This window comes from Diabrotica virgifera, chromosome 9, assembly GCF_917563875.1.
Source record: "Diabrotica virgifera virgifera chromosome 9, PGI_DIABVI_V3a".
Classification (NCBI taxonomy): Eukaryota; Metazoa; Arthropoda; class Insecta; order Coleoptera; family Chrysomelidae; genus Diabrotica; species Diabrotica virgifera.
The window spans coordinates 22542280-22565290 of NC_065451.1; the positions used below are offsets into that span (position 1 = coordinate 22542280).

General features: G+C 32.6%; 1 protein-coding gene across 1 annotated transcript in view; it reads right to left on the minus strand.

Moving 5' to 3' along the window:
- The window catches only part of LOC126891698 (nitric oxide synthase, salivary gland), a 1179385-nt gene that overhangs the window by 1062795 nt on the left and 93579 nt on the right, over window positions 1–23011 (minus strand). The window contains exon 2 of the mRNA XM_050660959.1: window positions 1137–1213. The gene's annotated coding sequence lies outside the window, so the exon portion shown is untranslated. The remainder of the gene's footprint in view (window positions 1–1136; window positions 1214–23011) is intronic.

Genomic DNA, 23011 nt, shown 5'->3' on the forward strand with positions numbered 1-23011 from the left:
AGAGTAAGAAAACAATATATTAGGTGAACATTGATAGAAATTTTGTTGGTAATCAAATTATGTAAATAAAAGTATTACATACTATGTATTTTGGTAGGTTCAAATAGGTAGGTACCTATGATACATTTAAAATTATTACGTACCTGTTGCTTTTAAAAACTATTTAAATGTCACTACAATTATAAACTTTTTTGTTTCTGTCCTCACAACAATAAAACTAATATATTATACATTTGTTTACCTTCATATTGAACAACTATTTATTATTGACAGATCATTTCAACACCCAATCCGAGCCCGTATAACGACTAATACCATACTGTCGGTGTGCGCATGCGCGCAGATCAATATAAATTCACCCTCAGTTTCAATCGCGCCTAAAGAAGTATAACTTTAATAATTCTGTCACATACGTCTAAAGGTGGGAAACTATGTAAAGGAACGTTAATTATTTATACGTTTATAACGATAATTTCCACCTTCACTAGTTTCATCTCTTTTTGTTTCGAAATGTATGTACATATTATGTTTTTCATCTTTTGCGTTTCAAATTAAAGTTTTTAATTCAAATCTTTGTACTGAACGTCAGAAGGTGGGTGATTTGAATCACACTTTCTTTGAATGCAGAAAGTACATTTCATACACCTATAATTTAATCGAAGATTTAATAAAATGTAATGTTTTTCCACCTTTCAATGTATCCCATCTATTGTCTCTGAATAGCAAAAATATGTATGATTGTTTAATGAAATTTATCTGTGAAACTAATATTAACCTCTAAACTTTTAATCCTGATAATTTGATATATTATGTACATATGAAAAAAGAAGAAGAAGAAGATGTATAATGGAAAAATGTGGTGAGCAACTTGGACAGTCCATAGCGGCCAGCTGCAGCTTTTGAACTGAGTAGAGAGTTGTGGAAGAGTTTGCTATGGAACTCTAAAAACCTCATTGCCTTCTTTATGTTTGAATAGAAAACAAAAAGTTCTGACTGGCTAATTGACACCCAAGTCTATGCCATAAAACACAAAAAATCTTTTGCGTTATTTTGCCGGTTATTAACGCGCTCATCACTGTATATAAATATTCAAAAGACTTTCGTATTCTTAAATATTAATAAAAATAATTACTAACCTGATACTTTAACTATATCCACTCTAGATTGCTAATTGATATTTTAAGGCACTGGTAAGGCAACTTAAGAATAAAAACTGAAAATAAAAGAAAGCAAAATAAATACATTTATACCAAGCATTAAAAATACAGCTGACTTCAAACAAAATAGCAACAAATGTAAAATAACAAAAAATAACAATATTTATAGAGGATCCCAACCCCATTAACCTGCATCTGACAGGTGTCCGTGGAAGTAGCCATTGGTTAACCTTAAGGTTACTGTTTCCTGACAATAAATAGGGATAGTACGCCTTGAACTCTGTTTCATAATGATTTTGTACCCCGAATTTCATACGTCCTCGTCCAGCTTGTCACACAATTCTCCCTAATATCTCTTCCTCTCAGCTAGTATCTGCTTGCCGTTTCTTCTTTTGCGCATTAAATAGAGCATCTCTGATTTTTTTATGCATAAGATCAAAGACAAAGGCATCAGTGAGATAGCATGTATGGGTAGGTTATATGGAAAAATACGGATATGCAATAAGGAAAAATAAGAAAAACTGGAAAAATATATCTTAAATAAAATCGGAGAAGATCACGCGGGGTTCACGGTAGGAAGATCTTGCATAGACCACATAATATATACACTCCAACAATTAATTGAGAAAAAAATGACAAAAAATAGACCAGTACACATGGCATTCATCGATTTAAAAAAGGCATATGACACAGTTCCCAGGAAACAACTATGGAACACGATGAAGAAAATCGGAATAACAACTCGGAGGTTAATAGAAGCCGTAAGAAATATTAACAACAACAACAGGGTTAGAGATCAAACCGGCAATATAATATACTCCAACGAATTTAAGACCACTGAGAAGATTAACACAATTATACCGTCTAGAGAACAAAAAGTCCAAACATTAATGGAGACTTAATATGGTTCACTGATGGATCTAAAACTGCCCATGGTACTGGATCAGGAGTCTTTGGGCAAACATGTTACTATAATAAATCTTACAGCCTAGGTCAACATACAACGGTGTTCCAGGCTGAAGTTTTTGCTTTGGTGGCCTGCATTGATGAAATCATTGATGATGACCCTAAAGCTAAGAGAATCAACATTTACACAGATAGCCAAGCGGCTATTCTGGCTTTAAAGAACCCTCTCACCGAATCAAAACTGGTGAGAAACTGCAAAGATCTCCTCAATAACCTGGCAAAAGACAATAAAGTGTCTTTAATATGGGTGCCGGGTCATGAAGGGGTGCATGGGAACGAACGAGCAGATATGTTAGCGAAACAAGGCTCGAGAAAAACTTTTGAAGGCCCAGAACCTTTCTGTGGCATCACTAAAGATGCTATGAAAAACGAGGTTCAGAAATGGCTGATAAAGAGTCATCAAAATAAATGGAGAACCACTAAAGGGCAAATCCAGACTAAAAAAATAATCAAGAATATTGATAAAAAACTCTCGAACAGTTTGATGAACATCAATAAACGAGAGATCAAAACGGTCACTGAAATGATGACTGGACATTGCCGTTTAGGAAATCATCTATACAAACTAGGTAAGGTGAATGAACCATGGTACAGAAAGTGCGAAATGGAAGAAGAAACTGCCACACACATACTATGCCATTGCAGTGTGCTAGGTGATGTAAGGCAGAACTTCACTGGTCAAATGAGGTTTGAATCAGAAGAGATCCTAAAACTACCAATAAGAAAACTGTTGGCCTTCGTTGAGGCCACAGGACTTATTAAAGTTTAAGGAGAAGAACAGGGTTTGGTACAAAGGTCTTATGACCAAGTGTAAGAGACTAACGAGTCTCGCCTGAGTTAAGAAGAAGAAGAAGAAGAAGAAGAAGAAGACCACAAAAGGCTTATTGCAAGGATGCTCTACATCTCCAACACTGTTCAAGATGTTCCTAGAACAAATATTAAAGCCATGGAAAAGGAAATGTGAGGGGATGGGAATTCTAATCCGGGAAAACTTCTTGTACACATTAAGTTTTGCAGATGACCAAGGGGTAACGGCTCAAGATGAAGAAGATCTTTCATATATTTTCCGAAAATTAGAAGAGGAATACACAACAAAAAATGGACAGGAAATAAACCTAGAAAAGACCGAATATTAACAACAGAACATAGCCAGTGAGACACTTGGAAATGGACGAAGATAGGGAAATTAACGGCACTAAAAATTAAAATATTTAGGATTCATACTCTCAAAGAAAGGAACCACTGAGCAAGAGATAACCAGCAAATTAGCACAGACAAGAACTTGTAATAAACAAATGAATGGGGTATTGTGGGATAGACAGATTACCAGAAATACAAAGAAGAGAATACACGGAGAGGTCCTAAATTATGGAATAAATTCATTTTCTCTAAAATGGACGACTTTGGAGAAAAATCCTAAAACAGGTCGATTTTTGTTTTTAAATTACAATTTTCTGGCATATATTTCATACTAGTGACGTCATCCATCTGAGTGTGATGACGTAATCAATGATTTTTTAAATGGGAATAGGGGACGTGTGGTACCTCATTTGAAAGGATGTTCAATTCTCTATTTAGTAATAAAAACGATAATATCATTATTTATACAGGGTGACCAAAAAAATAATATTTGAATTAAATTAATTGATCCAAAAAGCAGAATGTATGTAATTTATTTAACTCAAAATACATTGTACTGCTGTCAGTAAATAGAAAAAAATGTTTATTTCACAAATAAACATTTCTTTTCGCTTAAATTAAATCACAAACAACCTCCCACCTACCTCTTGGCAGTTTGAACATTTAATTTAAGCGAGAAGCAATGTTTATTTGCCAAGAAAACATTTTTTTCTATTTTCTGACAGCGACAGAATGTATTTTGAGTTAAATAAATTGCATACATTCTTCTTTTTTCGTCAATTAATTTAATTCAAAAATTATTATTTTGGCCACCCTGTATAAATAATGATATTAATGACGAAGTAGTTTTCAATCCTAATAGTAAATTATTAATATTGAAAATATTAAAAATATTACTAAAAGATTTTTAAATTGAAAACTTATTGGTACACTTTCCGGGTGACACCTCCAAGACTTCTACAATTTGCAAGTCAAATGGATGCTGCAGTGAAGATGAGAGGGAAGGAATTCTACACTATGCAGTTCACATCCCCCGTCTGCAGCTGGTAAAGTTCCAACGGAAAAATGCACCTAGTTACTCTACGGAGTAATACGACTATAAAATAAAAATATATACCATTTTTATTCAGTTGCAATGCGAAGGCAAAACAATCTTACTTTTCAATTAGAATACGGAGTGCAGTCCAGTCCCTTGAATCGCGATTTTCGGCTCCTATTGGAGCCTCATCGGAAAGAACGATTCAAGGGACTGGACTGCACTCCGTATTCTAATTGAAAAGTAAGATTGTTTTGCCTTCGCATTGCAACTGAATAAAAATGGTATACATTTTTATTTTATAGTCGTATTACTCCGTAGAGTAACTAGGTGCATTTTTCCGTTGGAACTTTACCAGCTGCAGACGGGGGATGTGAATTGCATAGTGTAGAATTCCTTCCCCCTCGTCTTCACTGCAGCATCCATTTGACTTGCAAATTGTAGAAGTCTTGGAGGTGTCACCAGGAAAGTGTACCAATAAGTTTTCAATTTAAAAATCTTTTAGTAATATTTTTAATATTTTCAATATTAATAATTTACTATTAGGATTGAAAACTACTTCGTCTTTCAATGCCAGATGGCGCTAGCCACCTACTATCATCACTTCGGTTGCAATGGGTGGGAAAACCTCTCGATACGAATCAGTTAAAATATGCAGAACAGTGCCTACGTTCTTTCCGATGAGGCTCCAATAAGAGCCGAAAATCGCGATTCAAGGGACTGGACTGCACTCCGTATTCTAATTGAAAAGTAAGATTGTTTTGCCTTCGCACTGCAACTGAATAAAAATGGTATACATTTTAATGTTAATGATATTAATGTTTATATTATTGTACAGAGAATTAAACGCCCTTTCAAATGAGGTGCCACACTACCCCTATTCCCATTTAAAAAAACCATCGATTACGTCATCACTCTCAGATGGATGACGTCACTAGTATGAAATATATGCCAAAAAATTGTAATTTATAAATAAAAATCGAGCTGTTTCAGGATTTTTCTCCAAAGTCGTCCGTTTTAGAGAAAATGAATTTATTCCATAATTTAGGACCTCTCTGTATAATAAATTGGTACGTAGTATAATGGCCTATGGAACAGAGAACTGGGTAATAAACAAACAAAACAAGTCCAAAATTACAGCAACTGAGATGGAGTTCATGAGAAGAAGCTGCAGAGTAACACGAATAGATCGCTTTAGAAAGGAGGAGATAAAACGAAGAATGTCACTAGAACAAGACATCCTCAGCTACATTGAAGGAAAACGTTTAATTTGGTATGGACATGTGAGAAGAGCAGATAGTTCAAGGTGGATATCCAAGATTTCGGATTGGAGCCTAACAGGAAAGAGAAGAAGAGGTAGACCCCGTAGATCACGGAGGGATGAAGTAGACGAGGCCATGGAAAGACGAGACCTTAGAGACCGAGAACGGCAGAACAGAAACGACTGAAGACGTTGGTTGAAAGAAGGAAGGTTGCGACAGCTGTAAAAATCCTTACGTAGATAGATAGATAGATCATAGACGTATAGACTAAGTGAGGAAAGGAGTGAGTAGTGTAAATGTGTTATGTTGGGCCACAGTAACGTTAACGTCTAACGTCCATTATCGCATTAATTAACACACCAAAAATGATGGGATAAACTGCGCGTTAAAGTGACTTGCCACACTTATTTTAGCGCGTAGTTAGCAGAAAACGCGTTTTTTAATCCAATAATTTCAAGATGGAAGTCGAAGTTGCTACGCTGTTATATTTTACGAGTGATAATTATTATTTTATGAATTTATTATTTTATCATTTATAGACTATTCCGCATCGGTAAAAATATTAGTACAATTGGATGTTCAGAGGTGACTCATATTTTTTTTGCAGAAATTGCTTGAAAATAACTCAAATAATAATATTTGAGTTATCCTTCCACTCAAAAAGGTCCGAAACATTATTTAAATTATCAAAATGTCAGAAAATGAATGAAAAATTCGATTTTTTTTCTTCATTTTTTGATTATAAATTTAAAATTATTCATTTCCGAGAAAAGTTGCACTAATATAAATCTTCCACCGTCGCTGGAAAAGATAATGTTGCCACAATTCAACGCCAAGCGTCACCATGAACACCACGATTTTTATGTGATTTTTATCGGGGATCCCATAAGCAAGTTTGTATTAAATAGTGTGTTGTTACTGTCTTCTAGGTCGTAATTAATTAAAACTCTCTTCTTAGTTCAAATACATTATATTATTTACACTCAACTCCATCAATGACTAACCATAACAATCTGTTTACATATATCAGTAGCGACCTACCTTACATTAATTAAATAATGAGTACAATAATCTTTCTCCACCGAGTTAATGTTTATATACACATTTAAATAATAACAAAACATGACAATTCAATGTTACTTGCGGTTATTGATACAAGAACAGATACTACATGGATTAATGACTTTGAATGAGTTTTAAACATATTTTGTACAGGGTGATATTATAATACCACACCTCCCCGTTTTGTTAAAATTACATATTTTTAAAATCTGATGCTCCTCTTTCCCTTTTACAAAAATGTTTATGGTTACCTAATACTATTTTGAAAAATTAAATTTCCTAACTATGCTAACTAACTGTAACATTACATTTCAGATCAATCAATTTTTCCCTAAACATGTATATTCTTTTTCCTATTTTACACAAAAGTTCATATTTTCCCTATACTAAACTGGTATTTTATAACCTATTACTAGTTCACGTACTTTCACGTCGTGTCTTTTCGTCCTTTTTTTTTCCGTTCACTAATTCACTTCATCAAAACAGTGTCCACAGTGAATGAAATTGATCCTTACTTTTAAATAGTCTTTTAGTGCCTATAAGCCGTAACTAATCTAATTGTAATAAAATCTCGAATTTAATACTTCCTAAGCTAAGCAAAATATTACCTAAACCTCTATTAAATGGTATATAAAAAAAAGAATTTAACGTTATTTTAGTATTTCATCTTACTATTTCAGTCTTATTTTGATTTATTTATATACGCCTTACTAACTTTAAAATATTGTACCTATAATAAAAATGTAATCTCTCTAAAACTTCTAATATGTCTCTATAAAACTTTCAATAACTCTCTTGTACCTATCCTAAAGATTTAATCTATCTAAGAACTTCACTTTTTGTGTCCCTTTGCTTACTATCTACTAACACTATTGTAAGATATTGTCTTTCCTTAATCAAACACTTCCATTTTCCGCGAAAATTTAACCTGAATTCATTATCTACCTTTAAAAATAAGTTATTTATAATTTACGTTACTTTAGAGAAAAAAAATTTACAGCTTTAATTCTTAGCCACAATTCAATGATTAGCTACTTATTTGATTAGTATATTATTCTTAATTCTGCTTGTTTATTTTGACATTTCTTACAAATTTTATGTCTCTTCTTTCATTTTTCCCACATATTTTAATAAAATTCTCTTTTTTCCTTTCTTTTCTTCTTGTCTGGTACTACAACTCATATAATTCATTTTTCTTCATATAATAGCACTTCTACAGTGTACATAATTCATCTTCATATACATATTTCATATAACAATCATATATCATTTATCTCATATAACATTTCATATAACATCATAATCATCACTTCATATACTAGCTCCGATACCTTCGTTTTACCTTAATAAAAGAGGTTTCACTCGGATGTCTTAGTTCTCCGCCAATATTAACCCAAATTTTCGCCCTGATCTGTACGCACCATTAAGGTGGTATAGTTAACTCAAAACACGAAATAGGTATTTTATGCGGTTCAAATTCTTCTAAAAATATCACAACCTCAATCCCTTGCTTTGAGGCCGTTGTTTATTTACGAATAATCATGAATAAAATAGGTACCCTTCAAAACACAGAGTGGGTCTCTAGTAAGCTTTCAAGCTTCTATAAATCACTTAGTACCTTCCTAATTTGACAAGAGCAGTGGGTTTCTTATTGTCTCAAGTTGCCTCATAATATTTAGCTTATAATATTGTTAGTTCTTCTTCTTATCTATATAGTTCTTCTTCAAATTCCCTATCTCGACTCATCAAGTCGATTCGTTAAAAGTATATTTCTTGTTTACAGCAAAGTTTATCAACGTATGTCATCACTGATCATTATTCATTAAAAAATAATTTATATATCATCTATCGCACAAAAATTATTAATTCAGGTTCATATCATACAAAATTTAACACAAAATCGCTGAAAATGTATCTATATAATCAATAAATATCAATAATAAAAGAACTGGCTAATAAAAATTCAATAATAGTGTACGTATTCGACAACAATTCAATAAAATTCAAAAATAGCATATGCAAAAGTTAGATAAAAATATTCAAAATAAGTTTATATCTCAAAATTCGATAGAAATTTTTGGAAAAAATTCGATATTCCATAAAATATTCAAAAATAACCGTACTAAAAATCGAAATCGGATAGATTTTTCAAATAAATTTAATAACAATTCAAAATTCAATAAAAATTTAAGAATAGCATATATAATAAACTTCTATAAAAATATTCAATTCAAAAATCACTTCATATTTCAAAATTTATAGATATTCTTAAAAAAAATCGATACTTCATAAATTATTCAAAAATCAGCAAAGATAAATATTAAATTTTCAATAAAAATATAAAAACGAGGGAAGCATTTTTAATAAAGATAGACATTCTTACTTACATTTTATCACTTTGTCTTTTTACTGGGTTTCCTGTCCATCTTCGTCCTGGTCCATCTTCGCCGTCTCCGTTTCCAAGCTGGTGCCGCCATCCCTGCTCCTTTCAGAAGACCTCCTCTAGTCTGCAGGATCAGCCATGTATTAAATAGTGTGTTGTTACTGTCTTCTAGGTCGTAATTAATTAAAACTCTCTTCTTAGTTCAAATACATTATATTATTTACACTCAACTCCATCAATGACTAACCATAACAATCTGTTTACATATATCAGTAGCGACCTACCTTACATTAATTAAATAATGAGTACAATAATCTTTCTCCACCGAGTTAATGTTTATATACACATTTAAATAATAACAAAACATGACAGTTCAATGTTACTTGCGGTTATTGATACAAGAACAGATACTACATGGATTAATGACTTTGAATGAGTTTTAAACATATTTTGTACAGGGTGATATTATAATACCACAAGTTTCTGTTTCGAGAACTGATAAAAATTCAAGTATTTTCTCGTTACTACACTCCATTTTCGTAGAATAGTATCTATGTAACCTATTTCACAAACCAAATTATACTCTACTGCGCTGCAAGCTAGAACTGTGAACAGTGCAAGTGTAGCCACAACAACGCGATAAGTAACGGAGTAACTTCTTTGAAGTGTCGAAAGAAACCGCCACCCGACCTATCGCCTAACGTTTAACGGCATTAATAATGGCATTAACAAATTAGCGCGCTAAGTCGTGGCTACACGTAACGCGTTAGTCAAATAACGCGTTAATGACCGGCATTAGACGTTACTGTGGCCCCAACGTTAGAGAGAGCCCGATCGAACAATCGTAAAAGATCTTGTCATCAGCACGCGCGGAAGGTATTCTCAGTCTATGGCTATGCTGTCTATATCTATGCATAATAAGTATGATATTTTAGGACACACATTTCACATTTTATTCTGCTACGTTTTTTTAAAATAATTATATTTAACCGTGTTTCCTGCGTTTGCTACCACCGTGTCATATTTGAATATGGCTTTAAGGGGAAAGGAGCAAAATGCAAAATTTTGACGTCTGTCAAAATTTTCAATGTGTTTTAAATGTATACCCTATTCCACGAACATACGCCTATTTTGGATTACTTCGACAACAAATATTTTACTGTGCAAAATAAGAAGAACGAAAGTAAATTGCAAATTACATTGTTGTTTATTGGAATAATTATTAGCGCCATTTACTTTCATACTTCTTATGGTGTACAGTAAAATATTCGTTGTCGAAGTAATCCAAAACAGGCGTATGTTCGTGGAATGGCCCACATTAATTTTTTTCGAATCCTGAGAAAACTAATAAATATTTTAACTATTTATAATGGGAAATAAGCCACAATATTATTAAAAAATGATTTTTATTAACGTTTCAACGCCCAAATCGGGTGCCGTTGTCAAAATACAAAATACTATTAACATAAACAAAAATGTTTTTGCTTAGTAAAAAAATTCTTCTAATAATTTATTTAATTTGACTCATTTATATCGGCAATTCAGATACATAATATGATACATTTTAAAGTAGAAGACTTTAAAATGATATTGCCAATATTTATGAGTTGCGTTCCTGGGACGACTTTACTGAAAGATAGTTCATTCGATTACCTGAAATCAACCCCAACTCAAGAGTATCCGTCACAAAAAAATCATAGCATGTGATCTGTCTTTAAAAAGACAACCACATGCAACGGTGATATTAAAATTCTCGCGTTAGAGATCTCATAGTAAATCACGAGGGAAAACCAGGAAAAACCTCGTGATACTATCCCGACATCGTAATTATTTGGTCTTACATTTAATTTACTCTCAAAATTAATACCAAATTCTGACTTTACTATAATTTTGTTTAAATTATAAATAATATCAATAATACATGGATATATAAGTAATACTAAAATATAAAATATGTACTAACTTGACTATTGTCTTACTAATTGTGGTATTTTCTTTCTATTGACTTCCTCTTTCAGTATGGGTATCCACATCCTACTGCATTCCACCGAGGAATTTGCGACACAATTGGTTTCGTTTAGCATAATTAGAGCCGCTTCTTTGATTTTTCTCTTTTTACTATCTGTTTCTTTCAGGACTATACTTGAATCTCTCCACTGAACTCTATGTTCATTATCCCATGCGTGTTGACATATTTGAGATCTATCAAATTCTCTATTTTTAATATAAGATTGATGTTCACTTATTTTAACGTTTAATGGTCTTGATGTTTCACCTATATAAAACTGTTCGCATTCACAAGGTATTTTATAAATACAATTCTTGGTCCTTTCTTGTTCATTGTTAGGTTTAGTTTTAGATAGAATTGTATTTATAAAATACCTTGTGAATGCGAACAGTTTTATATAGGTGAAACATCAAGACCATTAAACGTTAGAATAAGTGAACATCAATCTTATATTAAAAATAGAGAATTTGATAGATCTCAAATATGTCAACACGCATGGGATAATGAACATAGAGTTCAGTGGAGAGATTCAAGTATAGTTCTGAAAGAAACAGATAGTAAAAAGAGAAAAATCAAAGAAGCAGCTCTAATTATGCTAAACGAAACCAATTGTGTCGCAAATTCCTCAATGGAATGCAGTAGGATGTGGATACCCATACTGAAAGATGAAATCAATAGAAAGAAAATACCACAATTAGTAAGTCAATAGTCAAGTTAGTACATATTTTATATTTTAGTATTACTTATATATCCATGTATTATTGATATTATTTTTAATTTAAACAAAATTATAGTAAATATAGAATTTGGTATTAATTTTGAGAGTAAATTAAACGTAAGACCAAATACTTACGATGTCGGGATAGTATCACGAGGTTTTTCCTGGTTTTCCCTCGTGATTTTCTATGAGATCTCTAACGCGAGAATTTTAATGTCACCGTTGCATGTGGTTGTCTTTTTAAAGACAGATCACATGCTATGACTTTTTTGTGACGGATATTCTTGAGTTGGGGTTGATTTCATGTAATCGAATGAACTATCTTTCAGTGAAGTCGTCCCAGGAACGCCAATCATAAATATTGGCAATATCATTTTAAAGTCTTCTACTTTAAATTATGTATCTGAATTGCCGATATAAATGAGTCAAATTAAATAAATTATTAGAAGAATTTTTTTACTAAGCAACAACATTTTTGTTTATGTTAATAGTATTTTGTATTTTGACAACGGCACCCGATTTGGGCGTCGAAACGTTAATAAAAATCATTTTTTAATAATATTGTGGCTTATTTCCCATTATAAATAGTTAAAATTGTAAAAATGCCACAAAAAAATAGCTTCAGAACAACATTAATAAATATTTTTGAAAAATTTAAACGCAAAATGAACGATTACATTATTCCCGAGAGTCAAAAGTCTCTGAAAACTTCTATAATGTTTATTTTCATAAGTTACAGGGGTAAAAAAAAAAGAAGAAATTTAGTGTGATTTTTAATTACAAATATTTCATTTAAAAGATACCTTTTATTTATTCTAAGGGACTTTTGGCCCTCGGTTATAAAGCAATCTTTTATTCTGCGTTTAAATTTTTCAAAAATATTTATTAGTTTTCTCAGGATTCGAAAAAAATGAATACACTTAAAATTTTGACAAGCGTAAAAATTTTGTATTTTGCTCGTTTCCCCTTTAAGATAATTTTTTTTTTCTATTTTTATTTGTACATCCTAAAACTAAAGTAATAGTTCTAATATTACCACAAAAACAATAAAAATTTTCTGTATTTATACAGTTTTAGTTTTTCTACACAAAATTCTGTATATAAGAAATAAATTATTTTTATCAAATATTTGTGTTTCAGTATATTAGAGTTCTCTCTTAAAACTAAATGATCAAATCCCACATCAGACATAATTATACAAAAATTGCTACTATTTTTACTACCCAAAAAAATCATATACGAAAGCCTAAATGCTTTTTGTGTATGAGAAAATTACTCCAAAGAAATTCCAAACTCCAACCGTTCTTAACAATTTGATTTCACGAACCGAAAGCTAAACTTTAATTTGCTTCTAAGCAATAAATAAATAATTTCTGTAAATTTACTTTCCGAAAATACGAATTCTTCCGTGCTGATAATTTTCAAGTTAAACAAAAAGCCAATTTTGGTGTATATATTTAGAGAACAAATTCATCTTATCTTAACTTAAATTTTAACGAGCTGAGGGCTTGATCTTTAATAATAAAAAAAGTATACTAAATAAATCATTTACATAAACGTTAGATATAAAAGAGTAAATTGTTAATTAATTGTAAAATAATTTTAAATTTTTTAACGTCAAAACTTTGACGTAATCATTAAAATACAATGATAATTACTCTATCTATCAAAAGTGACACCCTTGAGAAAATATAGCCTAGAGACTATACGCTGTGAGCTTCGCTGGTGTCGCTCCTAGCGGATTACTAATCAACTTTTACTGGTAATTTTTAAATTTATTATTTTATTGATATCGCTTAATATTTACAACGCAAAAAAGTAATTAAATTATAATCGATTTTTTTAAGATTTTGCTAATCATTTTGACGTTCTATTGATAAAATATGAATTTCTTACTCCGGATACTTTCACAATTATCGTGTAGATGGCGGTAAGATTAATATATTAATTTATAATTAGATATTACGGAACATTAAAAAAACTTGATGGATTCGACCGTTACTTGATGGAAGTTCATTTTATCTAACAATAAAAAAACTGAAAACGTTTGTTTTCTATACTTCCACAAAATTTATTATATCTAAGTGACTACAGCTGTTTCGGCGGAGTGCCTTTCTCAAGTAATATAGTTTACAATGTGTTTGCCTTTTTAATCTTCAACTGAAGAGGTTGAGGAGTGGGGAGCTGTTTGTCTCGAGTTGGTCATTCAGAATTATATCTGTATTTTTCAGTTTATTAATTTCCATAGATTCTAAAAAAGATAGCTTAAGGCCTTTATTTTGAATATGTAGAATTTTAAACTCTTCATTGAAAGAATGATTATGATCTAGAAGGTGAAGTGCGTATGTAGAAGTGTCTGTTTTTCTATTGTTGAATGCCCTTTTGTGTTCTGCTATCCGTTTGTCAAAAGTTCTGCCAGTTTGACCGATGTACGTTTTCGGACAGTCACCACAAGTTAGTTTGTACACACCACTCTGTAGTTGCTTTCTCTTTCGGCTTTTATTGTTCTTAATATATTTGCTTAAGTTGTTGTTAGTTCTGAAAGCTGGTGTTATTCCTTTCTTTTTTATGTATCTGGCTATTGTTGTTGTTATCTTGCCACAATTCTTAATGCTTAACTATACACAATTCATCATCCCATCCTACACAACACAAATTAGCAGCCTACCATAGCATGATACATAGACTGACAGAAATTCCCATGACAAAAAATAACTTCGAAATAGAACTAAACATCATTAAACAAATAGCAGTAAACAACGGCTATAACGAACAAACAGTTAACAAAATTTTAAACCAAAAACTCCATAAGAAAGCCCTGAAATTAGTGTATCCACCACCACAGAAAGAACCCAGTACCTTCTGCTCTCTCACATATACTGGCAAGATAACAACAACAATAGCCAGATACATAAAAAAGAAAGGAATAACACCAGCTTTCAGAACTAACAACAACTTAAGCAAATATATTAAGAACAATAAAAGCCGAAAGAGAAAGCAACTACAGAGTGGTGTGTACAAACTAACTTGTGGTGACTGTCCGAAAACGTACATCGGTCAAACTGGCAGAACTTTTGACAAACGGATAGCAGAACACAAAAGGGCATTCAACAATAGAAAAACAGACACTTCTACATACGCACTTCACCTTCTAGATCATAATCATTCTTTCAATGAAGAGTTTAAAATTCTACATATTCAAAATAAAGGCCTTAAGCTATCTTTTTTAGAATCTATGGAAATTAATAAACTGAAAAATACAGATATAATTCTGAATGACCAACTCGAGACAAACAGCTCCCCACTCCTCAACCTCTTCAGTTGAAGATTAAAAAGGCAAACACATTGTAAACTATATTACTTGAGAAAGGCACTCCGCCGAAACAGCTGTAGTCACTTAGATATAATAAATTTTGTGGAAGTATAGAAAACAAACGTTTTCAGTTTTTTTATTGTTAGATTAAAAAAACTTAAATTCAGTATTTATAACGTAAGTATATTTAAGTTAAAAATATATAACACAGCTTTGACAAACTAATATTGTTTATATTTAATGTTTTTAATTTTAATTTTAAATTAATCACTTTGACATTTATGTCAAATTTCCAGTAATCGTTTACAGACTTGTCACTACTGGCGCTCGCGAATTTGTAATTATCCCCTCTACCTACGAGCTCAGAGCGTATAGGCCGTTTCAAGATGCTGTCAAAATTAAATCAATATGGCTACCGGGAGTCAAACATTCAATGTTATGCTATCAGGTTCTTATGGTTTTAGATCATTTTAGTTGTGTTTCTTTGCAATTTTGTGTTCTACAAAGATTAATTTAACATTTTCTCTGGAAGTATTAATTTAAAAAGATAATATGCCTCGTTGGTGTTGTGTTTTTAAGTGTAAAATGAAAAGTAATCCTAATAAAGTTAACTTTTACCACTTACCATCAGTGCTATATTCTAAGCACAAACTGAACTAAATAAGTTATCATCTGAGAGACAACAACAATGGTAAAATGCAATAAAATGTAAAGGTTTTACTAGCAAAATGAAAATTCTCCTGTCTCCTGTAATCATTTTATATCTGGCAAGTTACTATATTTGAACATTAACGATTTTTGAAGATGTTAACATTCTAATCTTGTAGGAAAACCAGCCGACTTAACTGATAATGACAATCCAGATTGGGTTCCTTCAATAAATATGGGGTATATAAACACAATGAAATGGGTTCCCCAAAATCTAAAATGGAGCAGTATCAAAGGAGAATTAGAAGAAAAGGGTACCTACAAGAAAAAATTGCTTTTTTTATTCCTCTTGAAATGATTTATAAGACACTGGACTGTCTTATATTCTACAAATACTAGGTAGGTCTACGCTTTTACATATTTTTCATTAATGATAGGTTACTGTTACTTTAGTAGATTTAGAAACAGTGGATAGTTAGTGGTAGATAGCAGTTATTTGGTATAGAAGCTAGTTTAGTAGAAGACAAGATTTTGCTGAATAGTCAAACAGATATTACAATGGAAAAATTAACAAATTTTATGTCATTAACATTAACACAGGATTTTAAATATCATCTTAAGAAACTAGCTTTATCTTGTGAAAGTATAGAAAATGATAATGCCAAATTGGAGTTATTTTAGATATCAAGTAAATAATCAAATCAATTTAGACATATCCCACTAAAGACCGATAAACAAATCGAACAAGCAGTAGAAAATTTTAACACAGTTTTACAGGAAGCAGCATGGAACTCAACACCATTACCCACAAATCGACATATGAACAAACACTGTTCCAATAAAATACATGAAAAAATAATTGAGAAAAGAAGACTCAGAAAACAATGGCAATTATCAAGATCACCTCAAAGTAAAACAAACCTCAATAAAGCACAAAAAGACCTAAAAAAATTGATAACAGCAGAAGAAAATGCAAGCTTTCAGGAATACCTACAAAAACTAGATGCAACTCAAGCCACTGACTACTCGTTATGGAAGGCTACAAGGACTCTATAAAGGCAGAACTATACAGTCCCACCACTAAGAACACAAACAGGACAATGGGCGAGAAGTCCTCTAGAAAAGGCCGAAACATTTGCGACACACCTTAAAAAAGTCTTTACACCAAATGAGGGAAATTACTCGCTACAAACTGAAGAAATTATTTCGATACTCACAAAACCTTATCAACTAGAGGTTCCTGAAAAAAGATTCACAAAAAATGAGGCAAAAAATATTATACAACGCAACATCGATCCAAAAAAGGCTCCAGGATACGACCTGATTACAGGAAAAACTCTTCAGCAACTCCCAGAGAAAGGCTTCCAATTTCTGATACAGTTATTTAACTCTATAATGAGACTAGGTCATTTCCCATCACAATGGAAACTAGCACAAATAACAATGATACTAAAGCCTGGAAAAGAACCAGAAAATGTACAGTCCTATTGTCCTATTAGTCTTCTTCCAGTGGTATCCAAAGTTTTTGAAAAGCTGACACTTACTAAGCTAATGCCTATACTAGAAAACAAAAAACTAATACCACCACACCAATTTCGGTTTATAAAACAACATTCAACAATACAACAGGTACATAGAATTGTAGAGAGAATCAACGAGGACTTTGAAAATAGTAGGTACTGCTCGGCGGTATTTCTGGACGTAAGTCAGGTATTTGATAAAGTCTGGCATAAAGGCCTATTATGTAAACTAAAACAGAATTTACCTACAAATTACTATATACTCTTAAAGTCATATATCACCAACAGAAACTTCCAGGTAAAGTGTGAGAATGAATGGGGTGCCCCAAGGAAGTGTACTAGGACGTATATTATACCTTATATTCACTGCTGACTTGCCGACAGATACACATATCAGTACAGCCACATTTGCGTATGATACGGCAATAATATCATCGAACAAAAATCCTAAAATAGCCTCAGAAATCTTACAAAATAATCTAAATAAAATTCAACAATGGATGATAAAATGGAGAGTCAAAATTAATGACAACAAATCGCTACACTTAACATTTACCACGCGTAAGGAAACATGTCCGGCTGTATACTTAAACGATAAAGGAATCCCACAAGGGGATGAAGTGAAATATCTAGGTATGTACTTGGACAGAAGATTAAACTGGAGGAAGCATATATTTACTAAGCGAAAACAACTGGGTCATAAGTTAAGGACCATATATTGGCTGTTGGGCAAAAAATCAAAACTATCAACTGAAAATAAAATATTAATCTGCAAATCCATCCTAAAACCAGTGTGGAGTTATGAGATAGAATTATGGGGAACCGCTGCACATTCCAACATTGAAATCATACAAAGATTTCAGTCCAAAATATTGAGATCAATACTAGGAGTTCCATGGTTCATAACCAATGAAGCCATCCATCGGGACGCCGGACTACCATACGTCAAAGATGACATCAAAAAGTGCGCGAAAAAACATACAGAGAAACTTAATGTGCATCCAAACGTGTTAGCAAAAAATTTAGTGAATAAACCGCGTACTGTTCGTAGGTTAAAACGAAAAGTTCCGTTAGAGTTAAGTGAACAATAGGTACTAAATTTATGTGCATAAGTTTATGTCAGAAGTAGTCAGTGTTGTAGGCTAAGTTTTAAAAAAGGGGTGCATCACTGGATGCCTCCCTACATGTCATTCCTAATTATTGTCAGTCCTATTACTTATTGTCTGTTATCTACCTAAACATTTAGGTTTAGTTTGTATAGATAGATTGTAATAAATGTGGGGTTAATAAAAAAAAAACCATTTTGGTTTATTTTTATAAATATCTGTTTATTAATAATAAAATCGTTTTCTATTACTTCCATTTAGCGCGACTATGATATTGTCAAAATATTAATCTTAGATAATGTCTAAGATTACCACTGTTGCCAAAGTTTATGATACTATCTCCCGAAGTTATATTTTGTTGCTACCTGTTGATCGCTACTGTTTACTCTTAAAGTTATGCAATAAGTAAGTATTTTCAGATGCAGATTGGCTCAAGCAACTATTGGCTCATCTACTCTGCATCTGAAAATATTTAAATAAGGGATAACTTTAATGTAATTAAAACGTTTTGATAAAATTGTAGGATGTGGGTTAGGCCACTGTTGCTCTGAGCGCCCCATATGAAGGCTGAAAATTATGTTTAACCTTTAACTACACGCGCTGGCGTACTTTGTACGCCAGATATAAGAATTCTACTGGAAATATATTTAAAAATTTAATTTTTGACCTTGCTTATTTTTCTAACCTATCACTGGAATGTGCTTTACAATTTGGTTTTAGTTTCGTTATATCGGCGTTCTGGAAAGATCGTAATTTACATTTTATTATTTGTTGTTTCCGGTGGTGGACAATATACCCCAGGATTATATTACTATAAGTCGTAATATAAGTACATATTTTAATTGTTTTTTAGTCATTATGGCAAAAAATATATTTTTCTTTATAAACAATACTTTTTGTCCTGTAAAAAATTTTAATTACTAATTTTATTTACCTTGGAATCCAGTTATTCCATGATTCCAGTTATAAATCCCAATTGGCTTACTGAAAAGGAACTCCAAGTATTCACTGATGCCGAATAAGGTTTATAACAAACAACTAAGTGTATTTTTTCAAAAAAAATTAAACAAATCCGCTGTTTTTAAGTGTATTTTCTTGTGGCGTACAAAGTACGCCACGCGTGTAGTTATGTTATAACTTGATGCGCGGGAGTTAAAGGTTAACAAAATCTGAATAAAACCAAAAATTTTGAGAGATATTGCTTCTACAAAAAACAAATTAAAGAAGGTAAAAGTTTCATTTTTCAATTTTTCATAATATTTGCCTAGCCCAAATTTAATGTTTATTGTTTAGAAAATAGCAGTTAATCTGAATAAAACCAAAAATTTTGAGAGATATTGCTTCTACAAAAAAACAAATTAAAGAAGGTAAAAGTTTCATTTTTCAATTTTTCATAATATTTGCCTAGCCAAAATTTAATGTCTATTGTTTAGAAAATAGCGGTAATTGGGAAAAAAAGTGCAAAAAATATAGAAAAGTTTTTCTTTTTAATTTTTTCGACTCCTTAACCTTTAACTACCCGCGCATCAAGTTATAACATAACTACACGTGTGGCGTACTTTGCACGTCACAAGAAAATACACTTAAAAACAGCGGATTTGTTTAATTTTTTTGAAAAAATACACTTAGTTGTTTGTTATAAACCTTATTCGGCATCAGTGAATACTTGGAGTTCCTTTTCAGTAAGCCAATTGGGATTTATAACTGGAATCATGGAATAACTGGATTCCATGATAAATAAAATTACTAATCATACGTCAAATAAACGTCAATACTTAAATATAATTTTTCAAAGTTCTCTGAAAAATTGTTGGTTTTTAGCATTGATTGGGGATTTGAAAGCTAAATATTTTGCAAGGAAGAATGTAACAACTGAAGATATTGCTAATAGTTGTATTCCTGTCCGTATTGGTGTAATTAAGATAAAACCAGTGAAAATCCGGAGAAGTCAGGTGAGATCTTTTGAGATCCTTTTTTTCCTTTCCAATTTGCGAAAGGGTCTGTGGGTACTCTCACATATTGTGTTGTGGTCGTGGTAACCAGGACTTCACACATTATGAACAACACACAACCAACTACATCTACACAAAACACCCCTAATTCCATCCCAAAATCTTATGTCGCTGCCACACTCTCCAGGCCTCCTCCCCCTTCGTTTCCTAAAAGGGAACAAGCTGTTGTCATGCATTCCATTCCAAATACCGTTTTGTTTGAATATATTAAAGCCATTGGTGAAATAGTTCAGCCAAAAAATATTACTTTTGCGTCTCGCATTCCGAACAATCGAATTTGCATTTTCCTCGCGTCGACCGACATCGTTGATAAACTATTGAAAAATACACCACATATCACAATTAATTCCACCATCGTCCCTATCCGCAGGCTAATTTCTCCAGCCAAAAGGATCCTTATTTCTAATGTATGTCCTTCCATCCCGCATTCACTGATAGAACAGTCTCTAAAAGATATTGGCTTACAGCTAGCAGCACCTGTTACTTTTGTTAAATGCGGAACATCGGAAGATCAATATGCTCATATCATGAGTTTTCGTAGGGTTACATTTGTTTTCCCTGACAAGGAGGACTTCGAAGTGCAAACTTCTCTGCTAATCAATCATGAAAATACTTCCTCAAGAATATTTGTATCCACTGACAGGCTAGAGTGTTTTCATTGTAAAGTTACGGGACACACCGCGGATTCTTGTCCCAAAGTCCCCAGTGGACCAGACCACACACTTATTTCGGCTAATGCTTCTCCCTTATCTTCACTTTCAGCTGACTCTTTAACTACATCAAAAGAACTTCCTTCTTCAGAAATTGAATCCATCCCCGTTAACGACACACCTTCCTCGGCTGCCATTACGGACCTATTCATCCCTCCTCCAACTAATACAAAACCCTTATTGACTGTAGGACAAAAAAGAGGACACTCCAATGATAGTTCTCTTGATACTCCTACCATTCTCTCTCCCTCCATTGCTCTTTCCCAATCAACTTCTTTAACCCCTCCGTTATTCACGATGCCAGCCAGACCAGCCAATAAAAAGTCCAAATCTAATCATCGATCAGATTATTCAATGGGGCCTGATTGTATTTCTTGTATAGAAACAGTTTACAAAGATAATCCGGCTAATTTTACACTTAATTCAACTCAACTTATTGCTTTTCTTGAGAATTCTTTTGGATGTCCAACGCCACTACAAGAAGCTCAAAAATTTTCCTCTGACATAGATGGCATTCAAAACGACTTATCTCAGCTCTACACAGCTACAAAGGAACGATCACTAAAAAACCGTATCACCAGAATCTTGAAAAAATTAAGACAACATTCTTCCTTCGCTGAATCACAAGACTGTATAAGTGCCTCTTCCGATAATCCTTCTGATGTTGAATCTAATTACAGCACTCATAATGAATAGTTATCCTTTCAAGCTAATTCAATGGAATTGTGATGGGTTCTTCCCTAGGCTGGAGAGAATCCAACACCTAACATCACAATTTAAACCTAACATTATATGTCTGCAAGAAACCAATGCTAAGAATTCCAAACTTCCTCATTTAAAACACTTCGAGGGGTACCACTATATAAGGACTAATTGCATAAGAGCCAGTGGAGGCACTTCTATCTTTATTTCTTCTGATATTTTCTCATCACATCTTCCACTCTCTTCTAAATTAGAAGCCATAGCTGTAACTTGCTGGTGTCCGAATAAACTTACAATCTGTAATTTATACGTTCCTCCCAACTACCCTCTCAAAGAGGAAGAGCTGGTAAACTTAATCTTTGAACTTCCTAGCCCCTACATACTTGTTGGGGACTTCAATGCTCATAATGTGCTGTGGGGTTCCAACCACACATTTGCTAGAGGTAAAATTGTTGAAAATGTTATTAATTGCTCGGGTACATGTCTGTTAAACACGGGCTCTCACACTCACTTTAATATTTCTACTGGTACCTTCTCCAACATTGATCTAAGCTTTAGTGACCCAAAATTAGCTCCTACATTAACATGGCATACATCTGATGATCTCCACGACAGCAATCATTTCCCAATCTTTATAACCAACTCAGATACATCAAATTCTCAAATATTGACTAAAAGTTTTTGGCGCTTAAATAATTGTAATTGGTCTGATTATATTAATGAAACTGATTATTGCCTACCTAAACTCACTCTAACTGATAACATTGATATGGACGTCACCCAATTCGCAAACACAATTCGCCTTGCTGCTGAAGCACATATTGGAAAATCAGTCATTTCAGCTGAACGAAAAAGTGTCCCATGGTGGAATTCCTCTTGCGAAAACGCTGTGGAGCAGCAAAAATCTGCTCTAAAAATTTACAGCAGAAACAAATGTCAGGAGAACCTTATTGCACTTAAAAAAACAAGAGCGAAATCTAGATACATTATTAAATTAAGTAAGAAAACTTCATGGAGACAATATATCTCCTCCATAAATGAAAATAGTAGCCCAAGCCAAGTTTGGAAAAAAATTGGACAAATACAGGGCAAAAAAACTAATCTTAAGATCTACAATCTCCTTTTTAATCAAAAGGTTATCATTGATAATCAGGAGATAGCCAAAGTTCTGGCAGAAAACTTTAAAAAAAAGTTTCACAACAAATCTGGGCCTAACCCTGTATCCTCTACTCTTCCTTCACCCTTTCCTTATTCTTCTCCAGTTTCAC